This window comes from Bactrocera dorsalis, chromosome 5 (genome assembly GCF_023373825.1).
Source record: "Bactrocera dorsalis isolate Fly_Bdor chromosome 5, ASM2337382v1, whole genome shotgun sequence".
NCBI classification, from domain to species: domain Eukaryota; kingdom Metazoa; phylum Arthropoda; class Insecta; order Diptera; family Tephritidae; genus Bactrocera; species Bactrocera dorsalis.
Window position 1 is genome coordinate 18,750,756 of NC_064307.1, and position 27,392 is coordinate 18,778,147.

Below are 27,392 nucleotides of genomic sequence, written 5' to 3' on the forward strand. Positions count from 1 at the left end.
CGACTTACAAATATTTGAGTGCCGCAAATATAAATCTTCACTAACATACTTACATACATACAAATGCAGTTACGTGCATAGCTCTGTGTGCGTTTGTTCGTTACGCCTGGAGAATGTGCTGAGGCGAGCGCTAAAGCATTTTTTGGCTGGCTTAGCAGAATTACAAAAGCACATATCCATATACATATAAATATGTATAAACCTACCTCAAGCTTGTAGCTATGTATGTATGTGTCTTCCAGCATGGTGCAACCATACGTGTGTATATATGTGTGTCGTGGCAAGCGAGCGAAGTTCAAGCAGCTGAGAAATAATAAGTTTTATGAATTGCATTGCATAAATCACTTAGAAATAGATGGATGGGCTGGGAAAGTTTGGATGCTTGAAATATTGCACAAACTTCTACAAAATACACACACATACATACAAGCGCATATGTAACGAAATGCACAGGTAAAACCACTACAAGTGTGAAAGTATAAAAGGGTGGCAAGGCGTTGCATGAAATATGCGGCTGAAAGAGATGAATGTTTGATATTTTGTTGATTGTAAATTTATAATAGAGGTTAAGTGTTGGTTTTCGCCGCATTTTATAAGCGCTTGTTTAAATTCTTTAAGTTTATGACCAGCAAAATACCGTTTTGAGAAATTTATTATAAAATGAACATTTTTAAAGACTGTTTATTTCAGCTTTTGTGGAAATTAGTGTGCCCTTTTGGTGGTTATGTTGAGAAAGGACGATTCGTTAGGTTTGAGTTAGATCTCTGAGTTCGATGAGCGGCCGATTTTTCTTATCAGGAATATACATACTATATACCTGAAGGTACTGTTTTGGGGGTTTCAGAAAGTGGTTAATATAAATTAAGAATTTTAAAAGAATTTGTGGGTAAATTAACCATTAAATTTTTGGGTTCTTCTGTCTAATATCTAAATATTTTCTGATTAAAGAGAGAAAGCACAGATAATTGTATTGTTCGGTGTTTTTATCGAACATTTTGAAGCCTAAGCTTAAATCTCAGAGCGCTTACAATTGCATATAATTTGAAGAGAGAGTGAGAAATACAGAGCATTTTTTCGAGTCAGAGTATTCACTTTGCAATCGCACATAATTTGAAGAGAGAGAGAGAGATACGAGCGTTTTTTCGAGTCAGTGTACTCACCGTTTTCATATATGCATATTGTTCTACGATAAGTGGAGTGGTTAGAAGATACCTCAGAACAGCTAATAAGTTTTGTGGGTAGTTTTTCTATGATAGTTCGCATTTTTTGATTTTTTTTTTCATCGAAGATTTAAACTTACTATAAATAGAATGTTAATTTCATAAAAACTCTATAGTTTTGGGTTCTTATGTAAGTCGCGAAGGTATTGATAAATATTTTGCAAAAAAATTGATTAAAAAAAATGTTGCATAGAAAAAATTGTTATAATTAAAATTTTCAATTTTCATATTCCATCCATTTTTTATCCTTTAAGAGTTACTACACTCGAATATGCTATATTTCCCGAAATTAAAAGTTTATCAGATACTTAAGAGCCATATTCAGAGCTAAATTTTATTTTTGGTATAACTTTCTACTTAAGTCTGGTCAACTATGTACCCAGTTCTATGGTAAAATGGCAAGAATATTTAGAAATATAAATAATTCGAGTATGAAACTATTTTCGAAAATATTTTTGCATAACACTTATTGGTTTTTTTACACAGTTAAGGTTCAAGAAGCATTTGGAAGAATACTGTTGGTTTGATATGAAGTTTTATTGCCGTTACTGTAGGAACTCGTTAATTTACGTTGTGATAGGAGTTAACAAAAACTTAATTATTTTGTTTATTTTGACTAAATATTTTTTTAAAAGCTCGATATTATAAAAACAAATCGCAAAAAAGGAATTAAGACTTTTTTTAATAAATATTTTGCGAAATTGAAATCATTTTCAGTTCGTTTTAAGAATTTTCAAGATTGGGAAACACTTGTTTTAGTACAAATTTCGAAAGAAATTGTACAAAAAATGTATAATTTTGTATATTTGTACTAAAAAACTGTTGGAAACTCGAGAAATTGGTCAAGAAATTGAAAGAAAAAATATTTTGGAAAATTGAAGCCATCCGTTATATTTTGATAATTTACTGTGCTCTCTTAGAGTTTGAAAGTTTTAGTCACCGTTTGTGTTTTTTAAATTTACTGTATAAAAATCGCTAGGTCTATAGACTATAGTATATAGAAGCAGATTGTCAAATGAAAACACTTACTCGTCTTACTAATTTTTGCCCACAGTAGTAGAAGACTATTGGAAACCTGAGAAAGTTTTAAAAAATTGAAAAAAACATATTTCAAAAAATATATCAGAAAACTTAAATTATTTTTCTTTATATTTTGATAATTTAATGTTCACTTTGAGAGTTTAAAATGTTTAGAGTGGAAACCTTGGATTGGATATTGGCTACTGAAATCCTGAGAAACCTTTAAAGAAGTTGAGATTTTGAACAGTAATGAAATAACTGGGACCTGATTGTGTCATAGTTACAGTTTCTCTTCTGAAATAAATTTTGCTGATTTTTCAATCAATATGATAATTTAATTTTTAGTTTTTATGTTGGAATTTTCAGACTTGTTTGTTTGTTTGAGTTTTTTTAAGAAAGTAATCAACCTTATTTTGACAGCCTCTTTCAAAGCTTGATTAATATTTTGACAGCCTCTTTCAAAATTTAGGCAATAAATTTCAACTTTTCAAATAAATTGCCTCCTCTCTCCACTGTAAATATATTTAGCTCAACTTTTAATACAATTTAATATGCATTTAATTTTATCTTAATGCTGATTTACAATTTAGATCTTATTAACATCCGCACGAAGCAACATTTAAGCTCAGCTCAACTCATTTCGATACAGCGCAACACCCTTTTCGAATTACACGCTGATCCAAGTGCGATAACGCAAGCAAGTGCGGCTCTACAGCAATAACAACATACAGAAAGAAAACAAAAACAAAAAACCAACAACAAAAAGATTTAAAATCTTATTTCTTATACTCATTGTTTTTTTAATTCCTTCATCACATTACCGGTTTTGTTGTTGTTGTTATTTTAATTTCATACTTTTTTTGAAACATGGAAATTAATTTCGTGTGCTATGCTCTGCTGTTCACTTTATATGGTAATTTATTTCGTTTTATTGCTTTTTGTCTATATGGGTGTGTGAGAGTAGAGTGTGCACGTGTATTTATGTAGGGTATGGTATGTGTGTAAGGGTGTTTGCGGCCATTAATCTTTGTTATTGCACTCACACTCACAGCAGCCAAGCGGAGCGCTGTAATAAAGTGCTATGTAAACTATGTGTCTGTATGTAAATATATGTGTGTGTATGTAGATATGTATATAAGGCGTTTACATACCGACGAAGTTGGAAATAAAGGAGCAGCTTCGAAAAACTATGCGTTGTTCTATGAAAATAGTCGGCTTGAGTCTGTGGTGGCAAGCGAGTACACACACACTCGTACATATTTGTAAGTGCCACCATTATCCTGCATTCTTACTAACACCTTTTCGTGCTGCTATAGATATACACACATACATACATACATATGCATACATATGTATATCTTTGTATAGTTTGCAGCTTTTGGCATGCCCTCATTGCCTTCTTTCGCTGAAGAATTAATTCTTCTACAGCTTTTACTTCGCTTCTTCAACTACTTCGTGTTTTGCACTTGCTTTTCAACTCTGTATTCTTTAAATATTTCTTTTTTATTAATTTATTTTTATTTTTATGTAAGGATGCAGATAAAGTTGAGAAATGGATGTGCGGCATTCGACAGGCGTTACAGGTAAATGAAGCGATGCAGGGATGGCGGAATACAAAAATTATATTAAAATAAAAAAAAATTAATTTCAGCTGCACCGAAGCTATAATACCCTGCACAGGTGTATTTTTTATAGCATAAAAGTGGAGAAAAAGGTTTTTAACTAGACTTTTAACGGATGGTTTGTATGGCAGCTATACGCTATAGTGATTCGATCTGAATAATTTTTTCAAATATTGAAGCGTTGTCTTGGACTATACTCCATGCTAAATTTCGTGAAGATATCTCGTCAAATAAAAAAGTTTTCCATATATGGACTTTATTTTGTTGATTCAGTTTGTATGGCAGCTATATGCTATAGTGGTCCGATCTGAACCATTTCTTCGGAGATTATATATTTGCTTTAGAAAATATCGCATGCCAAATTTCGTGAAGATATCTCGTCAAATAAAAAGTTTTCCATACAAGGACTTGATATTGAACGCTCAGTTTGTATGACAGCTATATGCTATAATTGACCGATATCAGCGATTCCTACAAATAATCAGCTTCACGAAAAGAAAAAGACGTGGGCAAAAGTTCAAATCGGTAATTTAAAAACTGAGGACCTTAATTCGCGATACACGATCTCCGAGGTTTCCTGGTGTGTTACAAACTTCGTGTCAAACAAACCCTGTTCTGAGTATGCTAAATAAAAACTGTTGTATATGGCATACAAGTATATCTAAATAAATATGTACTCTTGCATAAATAAATATGTACACATACATACATACATTTAACCGCGTGCAAACATTGATAAATATGAATTTGTAGACCGTGTACATACGTAACATAAATAACCCCTGCCAAGCCATGAAGGAGCAGCATTAAAGTCGCAGGATGCGCCTGGCCAAGGTGAGGTGAGTAAACCACGAGAAAGTAAACAAATTTAATTGCAAAGATAAATTTATGTACACGCACGCACACCGATACATTTACTTATCTACGAAAAAGGTAAGTGGAAAATGGAAATTCTTGCGCGCACACTCAAGATTACATACAAAATTTATTGACATACTTATGTAGATTTATATTTATACATATATAGAGATATATATACATATTTACATACATATTTATATACATATAATACAACTTTAAGTATTTAAGTGCCTATCGCAGAAGAAATCCCTTGGCTTGGAGCTGTGTTTATTTATCAATAAGAGGAAAATGTTTATTGACTTTAGTAGAAGCGACTTTTTCTTTGAATGAATCTCATGCAGACTAACAGGCGGAACGCAAGTAAAGTGTTGACACTTTGCTGATTTGTATTTGTATGTGGTATAATGCTGACTTTTTAATTATAATGTGCTCTTTTCAGCTTTCAAATCGGTCATGGCTAACAATTAATTTTTTTTTCTATTTTATAAAGTGTATTTGCCAATTCCGAAGAAGAGGGACAACGGTAGAGAAAGTGTCATGCTTTCATTAGTTATTAATGTTCTTAATAGAATTATTAATAATATGCAGAGAAAGAGAGGGGGGTAGAACGGTGAAAGCTTCTTAGATCTTGACCGGATAGCAGCATTAAAGGTTAGGTGCCTGTTACAAAATATATGATGCCCGTGGTTTGATTACTACTAGTTTTACTGATTAATATTTCCTGCAAGATATCAACGTTGGCCTTGCATAACTCTATAAACTCTGCTACATCTATTTCTGTAGCGCAGACACAGAAAACTACTTTAGAGTACCAGCTGTCTATGTGAAATTCGGCGCTACCTTAGGCGTAATGATCGTTGCTACGACCTAACCTATACTAACTGGTCAGTGTCTGGTAGCGACACACGCCCGCATGATAGAGTTGACAAATCGAGAGGACTACAGGAAATGTCAAGAGCATAAATAGTGTTTATAGATTTCCGAATAATTTTTATTTAAGAAAGTGAGTCTTGTACACTTTGCTACTCAAAGACTTGTAGGTTACAAAAATGTTGTCGAAATGGTAGGTGTCTTCGCTAAAACCACACCAGCATAGATATTTCTTAACTGATATATACTCCAGCGTCAAGTTAAAGCAGAAATCAAGAACTAACATAACTCTTAAATCTGCTTTTAGGCATATTCTTTTAATTATCTCATTGCAGTTTCATAAAATTGCTAAAGTTAATGGAAAAGTTAGCTATAATATCTGAATAATTCGATTATTATGTAATACTTGTATAAAAGATTATGAAAACGAACCAAAAAATATATATAAATGAAATTTATTCAGCATGCAACGGAAAAAACGAAAGAAACGGCAAAAATTAGTCAGCAAATACACTTAATACATATGTATATATATGTTTAGTATATATTTTAATTATATTTAGGTGAATCAGAGATCAGATATGAGTGTGCTGCAAATTGATGACAAAAGGCAAATGCCATAATGCAAGAGAATGAGGCAAAAAGGCAAAGATTAAATAAGTCGCAGGAAGAAATATCATGCGAGCAAGCCGATATGTACATATATATTTAAATACATACATACAATTAAGAGCCTGAATGTCATAAAGTGAAAACGACGAACAGATAACAACAACAACGCACAAAGGCGAACACACAACAGATCGAAGCGCTACAACAATGTGAGCCAAAAGTGTAGAGGCATTAAAGCAAAGGAAGACGGAAACAAGCAAATACGAATACAATAAGATGGAATTAATTGTCTTCTTTTGCTCTGCCATGCTCTTTCTTCGCCACGACATACAAAACTATACACATATATGTGTGTGTGTTGGCATTTAAATGTATTTGATTCGAATTCTTGAGATAAATTCAAGTTATCCCTACGACATTCTTTGATTGCGGCACGTTGCATGGCGGAGCGGGTATATAAACCGACATTTTAAGGATGTTTCGTGCGAGATACCTGCCTGCGCCGCTTGGAAATAATAGCGGTGTCATGCACAAAAACAAAAACAACATGTGAACAAATAGAAAAAAAAGCAAAAAAAAATGAAAAATTCAAAGTAAAGAAAAAAAATATATATATAAAAACATCCCAAAATTAAAAAAAAAAAAAAAATAAATAAAAATAAAAAAAAAATAATATAATAAAAATGGGCAAAGGCGACTCAGAAAATCAGGTTTCATAACAAATACATTTTTTTTGCCGAAATATGACTTGACGTTTAATAGGCGTGGCATTTTGTTATAAAGCGCAATAAATTATAACATATGGCGGCACGTTGCAGACAAGAAAGGAAAAAGGATCGCAACTATGTTACACTGATAATATTTTAATTGTATTGAAATATGTCTCTGTATGCTTTTGAGCTTGATTATAAACCTGTTTTTTCATATTTTTCTTAAGAACCCTATCTTCAAGCGCTACGTATGAGAACTACTAATCAAGTCCACTCATGCATATTAAAATAATTACATTTAATTAGCTGTGCTCGCAATCTCACCAGTGAATGCAGAATTTTTCAAAATATTTGCTGTCAAAATTTCGCAATTAGCGCTTGCATGAAGTGAGTTCCGCGCCAAGAAACGGGAAATGCGGAAATATCATTAGCGCTGCGTCCGCACTGAGTATGTCTGTATGTGTGTCTTGATGTAATTTGATGAGCATTGGAAATTAGACGCTTGTCAGAACGATTGTATTCGCAATTCATTTGCCATAAATTAAAGCAATTTTCTGTGAACTTCTGCGCAGTAAATTAGCAAGGTTTGAGTTAATTTTAATATTCACACGTACAAGTTGCGGAAGAGATATCATAAAGTAAATGAAAAGATTGCTTATCTGGCGAAATGTTATAGGCAGACATATTCAATTACAGACATATGGTGGGCGAGCAGTGTGAAGGTTTTGATTTGCTGTTAATGAAAAGCTAAGCTTACATAAATTTAATATTTGAAATTGGCGTAATTTTGCATATCTTAGGGATTTTTTTTGAGTTTTGAAACAAAATTATACCAGTCCGATTCAAATTTGATCATATGGTGTATATTATGAAATCCAAAACAACAATAATTTTGCTATTCTTTTTTATCACAGTTCCAAACCAAATATTGTTGAGGAAGAAATTATTAATACAAATTTGTAAAATTTTTTGTCAGTAAATAAAGGCTTTGAATATAGTAAGTCTTAACGTTAGTAGTATTTATATTGTATATTAACAAAAATGAGGTCGGAATGGTGGGTGTCTTCGCTAAAATCACACCAGTATAGATATTTCTAACTAATATTTATTCCAGAGTCAAGTTATAGCACAAATCATGAGCTAACATATCTCTCAAAACTCTAAAGTTGTTTCTCAAAATTTTCTCAACAATTTTTTAACAGAAGAAGAATAATATTCACAATAAAATGAGTAGTTTTATAGATTTCTGGAATATTATTTATACCAAATATTGGTAAGAGTTGTTCAAAAAATTGTATAAGTAGATAAATGCTTTGAATATAAGTATTTATATTCTAGTAAATAAAAATGTGGTCAGAATGGTGGGTGTCTTCGCTAAAACTACACCAGAATGTATATTTTTTTGCTAACATTTATTTCGGAGTCAAATTCAACGACAAATCATGAACTGACATAACTCATAAATAAGTCCGGAGATATTAGCATAGTTGAAATATTTTTTTAAGCTTATATAATTGTCTTTCGTGAAAGGCTGTATTCAGAGTCGGCGAGGTAAGTTTCTCCGGCTGAACCGATCGATCACGACCTTTTCAGATATACATATTTCTTAGATAATGATCGAAGGAATAAGATTTTTGGTAATAATTTTAATTTTTAAGCCACACAGAAGTGTAAATTTAACTCACAAAAAATGAAGGTGTTTTGGAAAGCCGCTAATTTGTCAAACATCAAAATTTTGATTAGCCCCTAGCTCATTGCTTGTTTCTCCATAATTTCTCAGCAGCATAATCACTGTATACGCCATAGAATGATATTGCAGCAACATTATTGAAAAAATTATAATTTCGAATTTGAAATTTTGAAAAATTATAGTTTCGAAATTGAACTAAAATGAGATTTTAGATATATAATTGAATATTAATAACATAAATATGCCTTTCTAAATGTATAGAGAAGCTTTTTTTTAACAATTGTGTCCCTGATTTGGCCAATCAATTAATTTGAATATTCCAAGCCTTAATTGCAACAAAAACTATCGCAATTAACTAATTGACAATTAGTAATTAAAATTTTGTATATTTTTCCTAATCGTCTAGTGTATGTAATAGCTTAATTGTTTGTTTGGGAACACCGCACTTAATGACTCAATTTGTAAGTTAATTGGCTCAGCTAATTAAGTTGTTTTGATGTTGTATAAATGGCATAATTACAGAATGAATATAATTTTCAGTGAAAATGATATGAAATTCAAATTAAAAATTATATTTGATTCGACTAACTCAACTTCAATTTCGAATATATAAGTCTAGGATATATACATACGTTACACTTAAAGGAAAATGCTAATTTTTTAATTATTGTGGCTGAGTAGATTCATAAGTAATACATTCAAATTATTCCAGCTTGGATTTACTGAAATTTTCCCGTTTTTATTTGTAATTATAAAATGCTAATAAAATAATTACATAGCAAACAAATTTCCATCAAAATATTTAATTAACCGTAAGGCTACTTCAACTTCTATACACAGTTATAAAAAAATAAGGCGCTGCTGCATTTTATATGTATCATAAAAGTATTTTTATTTTTATTTTTATTTTTATTGATGTACCTTTAGAAGTTTATTTGAATATTTTGTGCTTAAAATTTTAACATTTTATTATTTTGTTAATTTTGTTTATTTTTTTTTTAATTTTTATTGCATTTTTATGTTTTTATTGCGCAATATTTTTTATGATGCTGGGTGCGTTTATAGAGTTTAGCCATAAAGTGTCAGAATTTGCATATTTAATTTACGTGTGGGAGGCTAAAAATCTTGGTAAATGGATTTTAGAAAAAAATTTTGTCAATTTAGATAGATACTATACTGTGGGCAAAAAATAGTAAGACTTTTACATTTAAATTTCGCGCAAAAACGCATTCGTTGAGATATTTTTTTCTATGTTGGTATGACTATCAGTGACATCTGTGCCAAAAGTCACAGTGTTTAGTATCCGCTTGACTTTCTGAAGTTCATAAAACGTATTCGTCGATTTTTACGATGATCGAAAATCGACGATCAGAGGTCTTAGTGGCATCGTTAAAGTAGCGAAAGGATCAGTGAAAACCATTTTGAAAAATCATTTGGGCTTGAAAAATGTGATTTGTTCTAAAATTACAAATTTTTTTCGAAAAACACTGTCGCGTTAACGTCCGCGAAACAATGCTTAGCGACTATCAGTATATTATGAAACGTGTTACTACGATCGCTGAGTCTTGCTTCTATGCTTGCAACCGTTACAGACGATCAATCAGCCGAATATCGTGGCAAAGCTGAGCCGCAGCCAAGAAGCCATGTAATATCATGTCAAAAACCAATGTTATGTTGACAGTTTTCTTCGATTGTCGAGGTGTAGCGCGGTCCGCATTCCTTCCGACCGGCCAAACTATCAACAAGGAATACTATTTGAGTTTTATGCGTCGCTGACGCGAAGCTATTCGTAAAAAGAGGCCGCAGTTTTGAGCCGAAACCCAGTGGTTTTTGCACCACAATAATGCAGCGTCGCATACTGCATTGATTCTTCGTGAGCTTTTCAGCCACTATCGTGCTGCAACCGCCCTATTCGCCTGATTTAGTTTCGTGTGACTAGCCCCAGAAGTTCAGCAAACTTAAACGACCGTCCCGGAAACTGTTTTGGGTCATTTGAAGTCATTAAAGGTGTATCGCTACGCCCATTGAAATCTATTCCGGAAAGTAATTTTAACAACTGTTTCGAGGATTGGAAAAAACGTTGGGCACAAGTTTATTGGAGCAAGAATCCAAGTATTACCTTTGGGGGGAACGATATAGAAGTCGAAAGAGTTAAGTGCGATTTTATGAGATATTCAAGAATGCAGTTTAAAAGTTCAGTGTGGTAACTAAAGCAGTGTTCTTCAATAGGAAGTTTTGGGCCTACGCTTAAATTTTTTTCATATGGTAATCGAGATACCTGAACATAATTATACGACTGTTTTTCTCCAAATATATTATTGAAAATAGGTTTTTAGTGAAATTATCATATATATTTGTCAAATAACCAAAATTGTTTATATTAATTACAAATTTTGGCCCTCATACGGCTCACAAAATTTCATTCGCAACCATAAATTTTACTAAACTATTATTAAATATTACAAAAACTGCAATTAAAAAACGTGTTCAACCCACATGTAATGGGCTTTTTTAACATAAATATTTTCCACTGAAAAAATTACGAATTTGCTACTGAATTTGCGCGAAAAGCAGACTTACTTTTTTTATTAGCAGTAAAAACTGAAATCGCTGCCTTTTATTGCCGCTCTTGTGCACGCTTGCGCTGCGCTATGGCGATATCCTTGACCAACTTTAGGCCGCAGTTAGTCAGCTAAATTCAAGCTATTTATAGTTTTAGCACAATTACTAGATTTAGGTATGGTTTTATGACTTAAATTATTTTTTTGTTGGCTTGCTTTTTTTCGTATTTATTTTTGCCGCAAAGAATTTAATCTCACACACGTGATTTCTAGTTAATTTCGTGCGCAATCAGCGAATTTATTTATTTCCTTCAATTGCGCTTAGTAGCGCTGTGCTGTTTGCGTGTTTTGTTAAAAATTAAGTTTTATTTGTTTTTGTATTTAACGCATTTCGTCAATGAAATTTGAAATTTTTAGTTCCACGTGCGCCGCTTGACTATTTTTGTTGTTGTTAATTGTGTATAACTTTTTTTTAAATGTTTGTTTATACAAATTTTGTTTTATTTGACCACTGTTTTTTGTAAATTATTTTACAATGTATTATACATTTTCGTTTTTTTGTTGGAAAAGTTGTTTGTAGCTTTCTGCTGCTAAAAATTAAATTTTTTTATTTTAATTTTTTTTTGGTTCGGTAATTAAATTTTCAAATATTTTTTCTTATTATTTGTAATTATTTTTAAAATAGATTGCACAATAAATTTTTTTATTTTCAATGTTATTGAACTCAGTTATTATGCTAGGCTTGCCACAAAATTGTTTGTTAACTGTTATATGTATATAAATAATATAATATAGCTTAGGCGCTTAGTTGCTCATATTTTTAGCGGAATTTTTTGTATTCCTGTTAGTGTTTATTGTTCTATTTTTTTAAATTATTTTTTGTTTTTGTGGCTTTTAAAGAATTATATTTGAAAATAATGTTTTTAAAAAAATTGCTTAGTGTTTTCAGTTAATTATTGGTTGTAGTAATACTTTAAATTAATTTTTGTGTTAATTTTTTCAGTTAATTATATTTTGTAGCAATTTTTTGAAATAATTTTTTTGTAATTAATTTTTTTTTTTTTTAATATTGTTTATTGTCTTTAGTCAATTTTTAAAAAAAATAATTAATTATTTTTTTTAATTAATTATTTTTTAATTAATTTTTTAGCGTTTTCTGTTAATGTTGTTTTGTAATAAATTTTTTTAATTAATTTTGCTTTGTAATTAATTTTTATTTTTATTTTTTTGCGCTCCTGTTTATTTTATTTAAATTAATTTTTTAAATTAATTCAATATTTTAATTAATTATTTTTAGTTAATTTTTAGGTTTTTTCGGTTAATACTTTTTGCAATAATTTATCAAAATTAAGTTTGTTTTGTAGTTAATTTTGTTAATTAATTAATTTTGTAATTAATTTTTTTAATTATTTAAGTTGTTTAATTATTTTTTTAACTAATTAAAATTAATTAATGATTTTTTTTAATTAATTTAATTATTTTAATTTATTTATTATGCTTCCCCTTCAAAAGTTCAGTATAAATTGTGTGCCTTTAGCTTGAATTTATTTTAATTAATTTGCTTTTCTTATATTTTATTTAATTTCTTTATTGTTTTCTGCTTCTGGCATGAATTTCTTTCTAAACTTTTAACTTTTTTCTTTTAAAATTATTATTTTTTAAATTATTTTATTTGCATTTATTTCTATATATAATTTACTCACAACACTTTTAAGCAATTAAATTGCTGTATATTTGTAGTTTAATCTATAACTATTTTTTTATTAATATTTTTTGTTGTTTTATAATATTCACTTCAGCGCTTTGTTTAATATTTCATTTCTTTGCACTTCTCACGTTTGCCATTTTGCTGGCGCTATGCGTTGTGTTGATAAGCGTGAATTTTTGCGCGTTTTTCGTTGCGAAAGTCATCATTACAGTTGCTGGAGCTTGATTTATGAAAGTATGATGTTGTTGTGGCAATTATTTTTTTTTTTAATTAAAATTTTTAATATTTTTTTTTCAATTTTTTTTGTTTACTTTTTGATTATTATTAATTATTTTATTATAATTATTATTAATTTTTTTTAATTTTTAATTAAATTTGGAATTTTTATTTAATTTTTATATTTTCTATTGTTTTTTAGTTTGCTTTTGTCCTAATTTTTTATAAAAATCTTTTTGTTTTTGCAATTTTTTTGCACAGCTAGCTCCACAATTTTAATTATTGCGACTTTTTTGTTTATGTTTTTGTTGTTGCAGTATAAAAACAGCTTGTTTATGCGTGATAGCGATTAACTCAAATCAATTTAATGCTCATAAAACTTTATAACACGTTTTTTTTAAATAATTTTTTTTTTTAATTTTTTTCCAGTTTGCTAGTTTAGCAGCGATTGATAACAACACTAGATTGTATGATTTGCTATGCCAGCGTTATGCTGCATTTATGTCGTGCTGTTAGTTTAGGCGCTTGTGATTGATAAGCGGCACAAAATAGAAAATATTTTATATTTTTTATAATTTGTTTACATACATTTTTTATAAATTTTTTCATATACATATATTTTTTAAATATTTTTTTTTTAATATTTTTATTTTTTTTATATATTTTTTTAAATATTTTTCTTTTATTATTATTTCTTAATTTTGTTTTTTGCTTTTGCTATTTTTGTATTATTTTTTCAGCTTCGTGGGAGTTTGTTTATTCACAATTTTGCTTACCTTTTTTTGCTCTTATTCCTTTGCAGCATTTGTTTATGCCGTTGCGTGTGGCATAACTCTCGGTTGTTAAGCGGAAATCGTGCTTCTTTCGTATTTCACAGTTTTTGCATTTTTTTCGTGTTTATTTCTAGTATGCTTTTTTTGTTTTTGCTCTCGGTTTCACTGCATTAGCACGCGAATTCGCCTAAATATATACACTGGCAAATGCACACGCACATGCACACACATATAGGCTGCCTAAGCTTGCTGGCACACGTGAGTACGACTTCCGCTCGTAAGCTATATTAGAAAGCAGATTTGATATTTTGTTGCTAATAAGCAGTTTTGCCGTGAAATCACTCAAAAATCGCTCGCACACACACAATTTATTTGATTTGTTGTTGCAGCTACGCCAGGCGCTTGCTTGTACGTTACTTGTGTTATTCTGTTATTGTCTGGAAGCCGGCAAACAGTAAATGCTGAAGACTAGGCGCTTGCAAGTATTATTATTATTTTTCAATTTTTTGAATTTCTGAATTTTTCGAAATTTAAATTTTTTCAAAATCTTTCTAGTTTTTAGAAATGCTTAATTTCGAAAATTTATTTTGTATTTAACTTTTTTTAATTTTAATTTTTTTTTTTAATTTTTTTGATTACTTTTCAACTTCACTTTGTAGCTTTTTGGCTACTTCAAAACTGATTTTTTGCTTATATTTTTAATCCAATTACACTGCTTCTACTTCTGCTGCTGTTACCTCGTATTCTTAATCTGCCCGAAATGCAAAGTAAATCACTGTCTGTTAGTTGTTGTTATTGTTTGCGCTATTATTTAAAAGGTCGTGCTGCGTCGAGCTTGATTTGTTGCTTGCAATCAATGCTTACTTGCTGACTTTTTTTTTTTGGTTCTACACTTGGTTAGTTATTAGTTGTCTGTTATGCCTTGTCTGTTCTGTTCGGCGGTATAGTATGACGCGCACACCGACGTTTTTCGTTACGTCCTCGAGGAATCGCAGAATGAATCTGAACGTGCCGTCACCGCTGTGTCAGCGCCAAGCGAAGCCAAGTGTACACGAACGAACGCTAAAGTTGTATGCTGTTCAACGTATGCACAGCCATATATACATGCATACATACATATACCTACGTTCACTCATACATACATACATACACTCAAACATACATAAGCACATGTACAATTTATAAGTTTGTTTGTAGTCGACGTGTCTGTATTGTATCTTGGCGTTTGCTATGTGGTGCCGCGCTGCGCTGCGTTCGCTATGCACACATATACACACATATATATATATATATATATACGAATACATATACATATAGTTATCAGCCAGTCTGCCCCTCCACCCATTCCATTATGCTGCGTGTGTGTATGTGCAGTTAGTTGGCTCTGGCTTGTTGTTGCGGCGCTTGTTCATGGCTGCGCTCGTCGGAGAGTGTGAGTACGGCGTGGCAGCAGCGATAGAGGCAATGATAGTGGCGTTGGCCGTGAGTGTGGCGGCGATTGTGTGGTGGCAAAGAGACGCGAAAATTGCGCTCGCTTCCTCAGCATAGTAATCAACGTACAGTGGTACACTTTTTGTGGGATGTGGTGTTAGAGTATTTGGTGAGAGAAATTAGTTATTTTAGTTTGTAAATTAATAAAAATTATTATTAAAAAATGTATTTCTGTTTCAGCGTATATTTTTATTCTTATATTTGCCTTACAGCAATGGTATTTGCCAGTTACGGGTCACTGAAAACTCTTCCCTGGGCAGTCACTTTCGCATTTCTTCAGGATGCTGTCTTTAAACGCGTTTTTCTCGAAACTGTGTTTATGAAATCGGTTGGAAAGATATCTAGAGAATTACTCAATCGACCTTCATGAAATTTTACACAGGTCTGTGAGATAGAATTCGTAAAGGCATGGATGAAGGATTTTTTGCGATTATAATTATTAAACTTTCCTTAAAAAAATCGAAGAAAATATTTTTTGTTTGAATAAAATACTAAGAAATTTTAAGCAATAGCTTTCTTTTGCTATCGTTTATTATACCTAGTTTCTATCAACTATAAAAAAATAAACTTGGTAGAAAGTAAAAGCAAATTAGTCTCAAACATAGACGTCTGTGAGACCTGACTAAAAGCATGTCCATGTATGCATTCCACCATGTATTAGTGGCGATGAGTCTTGGATCTATGCCCACGACCTGGAAACAGACGACCAATCGATTGAGTACCGTCGTAAAAGTGAGGTGAAGCAGAAAAACTACGTCATAGCCGATCAAAAATCGAAGTTATGTTGACATTTTTCTACTTAGCGAGGTGTGATGAAGTCCGAATTCGTTCCGACCGTTCCAATTATAAACAAAAAAATACTGTTATGCATTATTTGCGCGCAGCTATTTGTAAAAGACGGACGGAATTGTGGATCGAGAACTCTTTTTTGTACCACGGTAATGTATCGTCGAATGCTGCATTGATTCATCGTGAGTTTTTGGTCAAATTTTATCAACCAATATCGTGCCTCAAACCCCGTATTTGCCTAGTTTAGCTCCGTGTTACTTCTGGCTTTTAAGAAAACTCAAACAACCGCTCCAGAGAAACTGTTTAGAGTTCCAAGACGGATTACTTTGAGGGGGACGACACAGATTTTGAAAAATAAATTAAAAATGTTGCTATTTTTTCTTATAGTAGTATATCTCATATATTGACTGATATTTTCAGAAAAAACTCAAATATAGGTGTTGTAGTCAGCATATTCAATACCTAGGGGCTTGGAGAGTTTTAGGCTGATAAGGGTAATTTACCTTGACCGCTCTAAAATTTCTTGAAATGAATTGGAGCAGCATATTTGTAATAATAAGTTATGACTTCAACTCCTTTAATTTTTTTAAATAAATTTGACCGTAATATCTAATAATTTAAATAACGATATTTTCAACAAGCTCAATTCAATGTGAGTGAGTGAGTGAGTTAGTCAAACATTTAGATTTTGTAGGCTAACTTCGGAGAATGCAGAAACTACTTTTTTACTTCTCCAATACCCTGCTGAGTTTTGGATACTGTAACCAAAAACAAAAGAGTAAAAAAAAGTAACTTATAATTTATCTTACATTCATAAAAAATAGTTATTAATTTTTTGCCAATTTTTGTTAATCAAAATCTGCAATAATTCGAAAAACATTTTTTTTCCACAATTTTAACGCCAAACACACCACTGTATGCGGCACACAACATTGCCGTAGCAACAAAATACTACAATTGTTGTTTCCCCTGAAGGTGTGTGCGTGAGTACGACGAACATTGTGAGTGAGTGAATTTTGGTAAACAGCAACTACGGCGCGGCAATGGTTGCTAACAACATTGTACTGCCGCTACAACGACGCCACATACACACACACATGCACGCACACAGCTAGACAATAGTGGTGAGTGTGTGGCGTGGCATAAATGCATCAACAAAATACCTGTTTGTTGTCGACTGTGCGCGTGTATATGTGTATGTATGTGTGTGTGAATGGTTTGTTGACATTCTCGCTGAGCGCTCTCGAGAGCTCGCACAAGTCGAAGAAACGACAGCAAACAGCAAGCGCAGCTAGTCAACTTACTACTGAGAGCATTAAAATTTAAGAAACAACGGACCAGGTGGCGCTGGCGCTGACGGGCTGCAAAGTGTATGTGAGCGCTCGGTGAGCGTAGCATGTGTGAAGACTGCATGAGAGACAACAGCACAGCAAAGCAGTGCGCAGACCAAGAGTCGCAGCAAGAACAACACAACCACTTTATGCGGACCCCCACTTGCGTTAGTGTTGGACGCTCCAGTTCGACTATCAGGTGAAATGGCTGTATGGTGTCATAGAGGTCTTGGTGTTGGTGCGCGGAGAGTGTATTGTGTATGGTGTATGGCCAGCGCTTTGTTGGTGTTAGTGTTGGTGGTGGCCGTTGTGTTGAAGATTCTGTGTACAACAGGATGACTTGGAGTGCAAGTCGCATCCGAAATACATGCTTGTTTGTGTGTGTGTGGTGGCTGTTGAAGGCGCGCTCGCAGCGTGAGGGTATTTCATTAACAACAACAACAAGTACAACAACAACAGGGACAACAAAATTAATAAGAGGACAACAATAAGCCAGCGAACTCTAATAAGAGGAACACAAAGTGGAGACGTCTACTTGCAGCCAGCAGCAGCAGCGCCAAGCCAACAACAACAAGACAACATTTTAAGGATGCTCATTGCAGTCGGCAGCATGCAGCGAGCAGTCGCACAAGACGAAGATGGTGGAAAGGAAAAATCGTTGGAAAAACAGTAAGCGCAACAAAAGAGAATCGAAAATTCGTTGGCGAGCATTTAAAGCGCAACAACGCATCGCTGGCTTGCTTGCCACAAATATTGACCGTTGCAACGCATTTTGTTGCACATTTCGGCACGGCAACTTAAAGAATTCGTGCATGTTGCATATTTATTTTCAAACGCGCATTGTTGTTGTTTATTTGTTTAATGTTGATGATTTTTAGTTATTATTTTCTAAATGCTAGACTTACTTGCATTGATTGTATGTGGTTTTTAGTTGAGTTGAGTGAGAAACTTACCTGAAAATAGAAACAGAGAAAAATTGTTAATAAATAATTGATAAAAAATTATTTTTTTGGAAGAATTTGAGGATAATTTTATAACTTTTTATATACGTTGGCTTATGAATATATAGAAAATATATATTTCTTTCCAAATTTTTTCAAAGAATAGATTTTATAGTAATATATAGTAATGAAAATAATATCTACAGTCATGAACAGAGAAATAGCACACTTTAAAAATGAGTAATTCAAATAAATTTTCAGTTTTATTTAGTAAATAAATCCTATCAATAAAATTAGGATATAAATAAATAATTTTTTATTTTCACTTTGAGACGACCGTGCGAGTTCGAAAGAAAAACAAAAAATAATAAAATAAAAATAATAATAATAATAAAAAATATAAGAATAAGTTAAAATTGTATGTTTTACCCCAAAAATGGTGATAAGGGCCACACTTGGTCTGACAGTTTAGAAAAATCGACTTTTGCAAATTAAAAGCAAAAAAAAGTGTTGTACCAATTATTTTAAAATATTAAGAGTTAATTTATTTATATTTCAGGAATAAATTACAAAATGTTCGAGGAAAAATTAAATATTTTTCGAGTTACACGCGATCTCCAACGGAGCTAAAAAGCAGTTCTCCATGGTTGAAGTGTTACCGGCCTTCTCTGTGAATACAACCCTCAAAAAAAGTGCTCTCCTAGAAGATATTGTCCTTATAATGAGCCAGAGTCGAAAAAGCACCAAAACAAAAATTGGCGAAAAGCAGGTTTTTGCTTTTAAGCTGAGTTTTGCACAAGATTTTGATCGTTTTTGGTACGCAAAAAATCGATTTTCGACCAGATAAAAAGCTGGTAGGTCATTATATGGACTCTTGTTTAGAACATGCAGAAAAATGCGATAGTTAACGGATCTTTGAGAAACCAACCAAGAAAATTCATAAAATACACTGAGCGACTACACCTTAGAAGGCTGTAACTCAAAAATTATTTGAGATATCGATATCAAATTTTACTGTAGACTTTCTTAAGCAATGCACTATTGATACATGCCAAAATATTTGTAATTAATTTTCAGACCAAATCCATAAATTTAGAGAAAAAATGTGAATACAAAAGTTAAGCAAATCTGTTAAAAAAATAATAAATACAATTTTAAGAAAAAAAAAATTAAAATTAAAGATAATCAAATTCAGTAAAAAAAACAAATAAATTAAATTTAGCTCCTCTTTACCCCCTAAAAGTACTTTTTTCTGTCAAAACAACACGCCAGCTGCTTACTTTCTAAGCTCATGCATACATATTCACACCACTTACCGCAAAGTTTGCTCGCCAGTCATTGCATACATGGAAAAAAATCAATACTTTCTTATAAACAAAAACAAAAACACAAAAAAAAGTAAAACGAGCGCAAATAATATTTAATTATAAGAAGTAAAAATAAAAGCACACATAATGGCTGGTGGCAGAAAATTACGAAATTTACGTTGTTGCTATTTACGGCGCAGCGAGCTTCATTTTAAATTACAGATATTTATTTTTTCGTTTTTCTTTTGCGCTCATTTTCTGCTACCAACATTGTCCGGCCCCACCCACAAAAGGCGCGCATATTAAGCGTGCAGTCGCAGCAATATTGGTTGGCAACGCAGTCCTCCTCGTCATCGCCGTCGCCGTCATCGTCGTCGTGAGCGCTGCCAACGTCGCTGCATCATTACGAATTTTCAATTTTGTTTTATTATTATTTTGCTTATTTACTTTTATTGCTATTATTCTGTCCTCATTCCACCATTGCTTGTGCGCATTCTCATAACTTTGTATGGTTGGCTAGTAGACTTGCTTGTTGTTATTGCTGCTGTTGTGACCCACACGCTTCTTCACCACCTTCGACTGCTGTGCGCTGATAATGTCTTCGGTTGTGGAGCGCTCGATTGGTTTTAATGTTTATTTTGAATTATTTTTTTGTTATTTTTAAGTTTTTGTTGAAATTTCATGTGGAATTTAAATTTTTATTTATAATTTGCTGAATTAGAGAAAAATTGTGTGTTCCGACGTATTTTTGTTTTAGTTAAAATTTTAATTTTTGGTTATTATTATTTTTTATTTGATGTAATTTATTTTAAGTTTTAATAAATTTAATTATTTATTTTTAATTTACTTTTTTGTATTTTTTTTTAATTTGTTTTATTTAATTTAAATTTATTTTTCATTTTATTTAGATTTAATTAATTTTCATTAATAATTTTTATTTAATTTATTTATTAAAAATTAAATTTTTATTATATTACTTTTAATTGTTTATGTCTTATTTTATTATTTTTTAACTATTTTATTGTATTCAATTTTAATTTTAATTCGTTTAATTTTTTATCCCATTTAATTTAATTAATTTTAATTTATACTATTATATTTAATTCATATTAAGGGATTTTATTTATTTAACTCAAAGTTAATCAATCGGAATTTAATTTAATTTAAATTACTTGAATTAATTAATTCAATTAAATATTAACATTTAATTTTTTATTTTATAATGATTTAATTTATTTTATCTTTTTCTATTAATATTTTATTCTGTTTTAATTAAATTTTTTTCAGTAATTAAATTAATTAAATTTTACTTTTGGTTTTAATATTAATTCAATTTATTTTATAACATTTTAGTTATAATTTATCTGTTTTATTATAATTATTTTTCATTAATTAAATAAAATTTTGTTTTATTTTTATTTGATTATTTTTAATTTGTAATAAATACTTAATTTTTAATCTAATTTCAGTTTTAAGTTTAACTTTAATTTTAATTTTAATTAAATTTAATTAACGAAATTAATATATATATTTTTTATTCTAAAACATATAATTTTATTTTGATTTAATTTATTCGATTATTTTTAATTTGTAATAATTATTTCAATTTTAAATTCATTTTTCCTTTTAATTTAAATTTAATTTTTAATTTTAATTTTTAATTTAATTTAATTTAAATTTTAATTTTTAATTTAATTTAATTTAATTTAAATTTTAATTATAATTTTAATTATAATTTCAATTTTAATTTTGATTTTAATTTTAATTTTAATATTAATTTTAATTTTGATTTATTTTTCTTAAAATTTTTCTTTGTCCTTTTTAGCATTGATTAACATTGCTTCTGTCGCTTTAATAATTGTTTATTTTTTGCTGCTCAAACTCCATTTCTCTTCTTCATATTTTCTTTGCAACTTTGTTATTTTTGTTTTTGTTATTGGTATTGGTAAATTTAAAATATTTCGCAGTATGTTTTTACGTTGCTGCAAGCATTTACCAAGACAATTCCACAGACTGTTTATCTACCCTCCCTTTTTATTTCTCTTCCTTTCGCATATTCCTTTTTGTTTTTGTTCCATTCAACTGGCGAACACCACCCACCATCGACCTCTTTTTTCTACAAAATATTTTGATTCGAATCTAGCCGGCTTTTCGACACACATACGACCATATACTCGTTTAGTAAAGACCCGGCAGGAATCTTTTTGATAAATTTGTGACACAGAAAGAGAATATATTTTTCGATTTTAAACGAGAAAATTTTATCAAAAATATTGCGGGAAAATTTTCTAGCGCGGAAGAATATGCATTTTGGTGAATAGCTCTCTTTGGGCGTTTTGAATTTTTATAGGTTATGGCAGAAATTGAACATAAATACGTTCCATTGCTTTTCTTCATAAAATTACTAAAGAATTATGAGCAAAAAAGTAGAAAACCGGACTTCCTATAGATTCAACAATATCTCCTCACAGGGTCTCCTCCACAGTTAAGTATTGTGCCATTATATTATTTTCATAGTCAAGTCGCAGCGCAGTCTTCAATTTGTTGGTAGAATACTGGCAAAGCAAAAACAATACCAATAATAATAATAATAATAGCAACAAAAACAAAAGCCAGCACATCAGGCGTTGCCAATAATAATGACAAAAACAAAACAAAAACGAGTTAAAAAATGCAGATACACATGTGTATGTGTGGATACAATAAAAACTTCAAGCAGCAATAAGCAAGCGCTGGCAAACCTTGGGGTCATTATTCTCTTCGCCGTGGCAGCAACTGCAAACACACACAAAAACACACAAAGGCACACACTCATACATCAGCAACGCCTCCACCACCAGCACACACACACTTCACCACCTCAACCCCACCACACAGCCGCTTTTCGTCGACGAAAGCGAAGACTTCGTCGCTGGCTCGCGCAACGCAATTGGCCTCCACATTTGCGTTCTTGGAATAATGAACATAAGACGCGGGGGGAGTGAACGCGCGCGCGCGCAAAACCCCAACGCCAGTGACGATGCTCCGCGCCGCGCCACGCCACGCCACCACCCCACCGACTCTCGCCAAACAATGTAATAAAATTCAATTATTCTGCTATGCGCCTCGCACGTTCTTTCGCCTTTTATTCGCTGATGGTGCACGCACGCGTCCCCCCCTACACACTCACTCTCTCTCGCGCAGTCGCCCACAATTTGCCGTGACCAAGAGCTAATGCGTTTTGCTGGGGGCGACAGCGCGCGAAAAGGGCGGCAGGCAAGCAATCGATGGCGAATGTGCAGCAAAAGAGAATGTGTGTGTTGGTTGGTGCTTCGCGGGTGACGGTGTTGCATTGCTGCGGCATTTGCCTTGCACTTTCTTGGCATTGCTTGGCGCGGCGCGCGGCTGCTTATTCTTCCGCTCGCTGTCGCTTGCAATTTCGGCGTCGCCCTCACACAACAACGCTAAGAATAATAACTGCAGCAGCGGCGGCAACAAATTAGCAACAACAAATGCTAACATCGCCGATGTTCAGCGGCGGTTGCAAAGGCGGCGGCCGTCGCATAAGTTGATTCTGGCTGCAGGCGTGTGCTCTTGCTGTGGCATTGCAGTTGCTGTACGCCTTGTGCTTGTGCCTCTCACTTTTTGCAATGCCGCAGCGCTTGCTTGTGTGCTTGTTATTTATGAATTCGCTGTGTTTTTGTTTAATTTCGCTATCCTAACCCCCACAGTGTTTTCGCTATTTTGCCCATTGTTTTAGCTACTTGCTCTTTTTCACTTTTTCCACTTAAATATTTTGCGCCTTGGCAGAGGTAACCGATGCCTCCTTCGCTACTCCTTCGCTTGGTCTACTCTTTTTTAAAACGCTGCACAGTGGTACGGTTTATAGAATTTTTGCATTATAGTAAAGAAAATATTTTGCGGGGTTGCGAATACAAATTTAATATTATGAAAAAGCTATATTTTTCTTGAATTTTTAGGCTTCATATGTATATGTATATGTACATATGTGTATGTGAGAATCTCGTGCATTTTTCAGAAGAGAAAGTCTACAAAATTTCTATGAAAGTGTGCTCAAATAATATGAAATTATTGTTGTTGCCGTTGCGGCAGAAAAAACTTTTGAAGTAATTTCCCGGAATGATGCCGAGTTGACAGTCCTTGGCTGGCAGAAAATCCAAGTCCGTCTGGGTTACGCTGACAAAACTGCCGTGGTTACTTACATCTGACTGTTTTATATTGACGGAAAGGTCTGAGCATTTGCGAAAAGGGAGTTCTGATTAATTTTCATTATCTAGATATGATCACTGGAAGTTATATTACCCCAAATGAAAATGTCTTTACAAGCTTTTGAGGTCCGTATCTTGCCTCAGGCTGCGAATTCAAAAAGGATCTTGTCTATATTCTTAAAAGTCGTTTTGAGAAAAACGCGTTAGAAAACATCTGTTGCTCGGGGCTAGAAGGCGAGCTACTGACTTCAACAGCTTGTAACAACATTTTCAATTGAAAATTATTCCTTGTTGTTGTTTTTTTTTTTTTTGAAATTTGCAGTTACTTTCGGCCTCCATGAATCTCAAATTATATTATCAAAATTTTGCATAATTTTTTCTTTGCAAAAAAGTTGTTTAAAATCTTTAAATTAAGCTTTTTCGGATTGACTCCTCTAAGAAAAAAATTAAGCTTTTTCGGATTGACTCCTCTAAGAAAATACAATATTCCGTGTTTTGCCAGCATTTAGGATCATAAGAGAAATAAGAAATTGAAACAATAACAGTAAGTTTCAAACTCGTAACATTTCAGATGAAAATGGCTTTCAGAATATACTCAAATTTTAACCTGAAGTTTATCCAGATTTTAACCTGAAATATGACATTTCTAATATCTTCCAAGATTTTCGGAGAAATTCTTCAGAAATATCATAGTAAAATATGTATTTAATTAAAGGTATAAAATGTGCTCAAATTAAACACAATTATAAAATTTTTTATGAAAAAAATCCCGAAAATCATTGAGAAAATGCTGTGCTAAAACTTTCTCATCTTAACCCAAATCACTCAGATTTTTTTTAATGTTCTTTAAACTGAAATCTATTTTTATAGTTTTTTATTACTGTTTTTATTTGTTTATCAATTTTTGCTTGAAAATTGAATAAGAAAATCTAAAAATAAATAATATTATGATCATAAATAAAAAGTAAAAATGCTTGATTATTTATTTACCAATAAAAATACGAATCCAACAATCTGCCCTTACAACCCATTGTGCTGAGCGCTCAAATTTCTTTCAACATGAACTTGCACTCTCTCAATACGTCGCCGCTTTGCGCTCTCCCTGACTGACTGACAACAAAGGCAAATAGAACCGAAATCCCGACCATCTTATGCAAGATGAAGTGCAAAAACGCAAGACTAATGCAAAAGGAAATGCACAGAAGAGAGCAGCGCGCTTATCTCCACCGACGGCAATTGCAAAGGGCAATACACGCAGATAGTGCACGAGCATGTAAATGTGTGTGTGAGTGTGTGTATGTGCGCGCAGCTTTCATGCAGAGCTGGCTGTTTTTATGCAGCAGCAACTGTAGTCGGCACTCGAAGTAAACTGAATATACGCGCATGTCTGTGTGCGTGTGAGTCTCATCGTTTTCTGTCTCACGAAATGTGTAAGCTCCGAATTGCTCTCACATTTCATATAAACAGTTGTATGTGTGTGTTTGTATGACTCAAGAGAGCGGCACAACAAAATGTTGGGGCTAAATTTGCAGGCGTCAGCTCCTGCTTCACACCAACTAACTGGCATGTGGGCCCCCCTTATACATATGTATATATCTTGTCTGTGTGTGTGTATTTGTTGTTTTGCTGCTGCATAGAGGCGAAATGGAAATTGCGATAAAACAACAAAAACGCAGCGACAACAACGACAGCCAAGCGCACCGGTAGCAGCAGAGGTAGTTGTAGCTAGAGCAACAGCAACAGCAATGGCAACGGCATAAGCAGCGGAAACGGAATGTTGGTGGCAATAATTTTTAATATGTAATTTTCAAATAAATTTACATAAAATAATCATTCCGAAATTGTAACAGCAAATGAAGCGAAAAGCAAACATTTTTTCCTGCACACTCGCATATATTTAGCACACGCCGAGGCAATATACAATTTTTCTAAATGGTTGCTCTGTTAATTTTGTATGATTTTTAGTGTATGTGTGTGTGTGCGGGGATTCATGGTGTGCGATGCTTAAGTATTGCTATAAAAATTTAAGGCCTTGCCACTTGGAGCTTAGTTGCAGTTTGGGTGCAAGAAAATAATTGATTTGGGCATGAGATATGAGAGTTTTACATAAGTTAATGGATTTTTGGCCAATATAAATTTAAAATATTAAAAGTATATAAGAATGTGGAAATTTTTGGGTCCTAAAATCCAACCATAAATTTTTCGAGACTTTTTTTTATTTTTTATGGTTTTTGTTTGCCTATTCTGACATATTTTTCCTTATAAGTAACCTGGTTTGAGATACTAGACTCCATCTATCTTGATCTTGAACTAAAATCATGATCATGAATATAGTCCAAATTCTTTAGAGAACTTGTTTACACCATGTCTCCGAGGTTATTCTGAAATATTTTCGAACTTTTTCATAGCAAATGTAAGCATTGTTCACCCTTTTGCTTTCCAGAATAAACACTTTTTTAACTTTTAATTGTCAAAAACTATGAGATAATTAACTGAATCGAGTTTGAATTAATGTTCAGATTAAATATTTTTTTTCAATTGGTCAGTCCATATTTTAGCTGTAAATGGTGTTTAAGGCGAGTTATTGAAATATTTTTAGATATATGAACTAGAGTTCAGAAACTATGGAATTAAGAGTAAATTGAGATTCAATTAAGGGGGTAAGAGCCCTGCAAAAACAAAAACGGCTTGTGATATCAATGAATTTCTTTATTCCTGTGAAAGTACATTTGACATACTTGTATGTATGGAACTCGATTTCATTTGCATGGCTACCACAAGTACGCTTGTAGAAGTCCAGACGTTGAACCCAATTTTCGACGGTTTTCAAGCACACATCGGCCGATACTACATGCATTTCACGTTCGATATTCGTACGAAGTCTCTCAATTGTCAATGGCTTGTTGGCATAGACCATACACTTGGCGTAGTCCCACAGGAAATAGTCTAATGGCGTCAAATCGTGAGATAACACGTTCACCAAACTTGGTTTTCAATAAATCGATTGTGACATTCGTTTTGTGGCGCCGTCCTATTGGAACCACATATTGTCCAAATCCATAGCATCCAATCCGGACCAAAAATATTTGGTTATCACAGAGCGGTAGCGATTCCCATTCACAGTAATGTGGCGGTCTTGATCATCACGGAAGAACCAATGAACCGCACCAAACCGTATTTTTTTCGGGATAAAATGATGACTGATGGAGTACGTGCAGTTTGCTGCCTGACCAATAACGCATCTTGATTATTGGCGAAGCCATTCAGCCAGAAATGAGCCGCATCGCTGAAGATGTTTTTTCCATGAAAATTCGGATAATTTTCAAGTTGTTGCTCAGTCCAATTCAAGAACATACAACGATTTTGGTGACCAAGCGGCCTCAGTTCTTGCGTAAATTCGATCTTGTAAGAATGTAGGCCAAGATCATTTCGCAAAATTCACCACAACGGCGTCACAAAGAA

The 27,392-nt window shown here is 32.5% G+C and overlaps 1 protein-coding gene and 1 long non-coding RNA gene across 6 annotated transcripts in view; both read right to left on the minus strand.

Moving 5' to 3' along the window:
* LOC105225149 (DNA N6-methyl adenine demethylase) overlaps window positions 1-27,392 on the minus strand; it is a 296,191-nt gene that overhangs the window by 102,375 nt on the left and 166,424 nt on the right. The window lies entirely within an intron of this gene.
* LOC115066077 (uncharacterized) lies at window positions 8,911-15,862 on the minus strand. The gene is made up of 2 exons (XR_007423024.1): window positions 13,867-15,862; window positions 8,911-11,756 (listed from the first exon to the last, which is right to left on the minus strand). It is a non-coding gene; the product is annotated as an uncharacterized LOC115066077 (long non-coding RNA).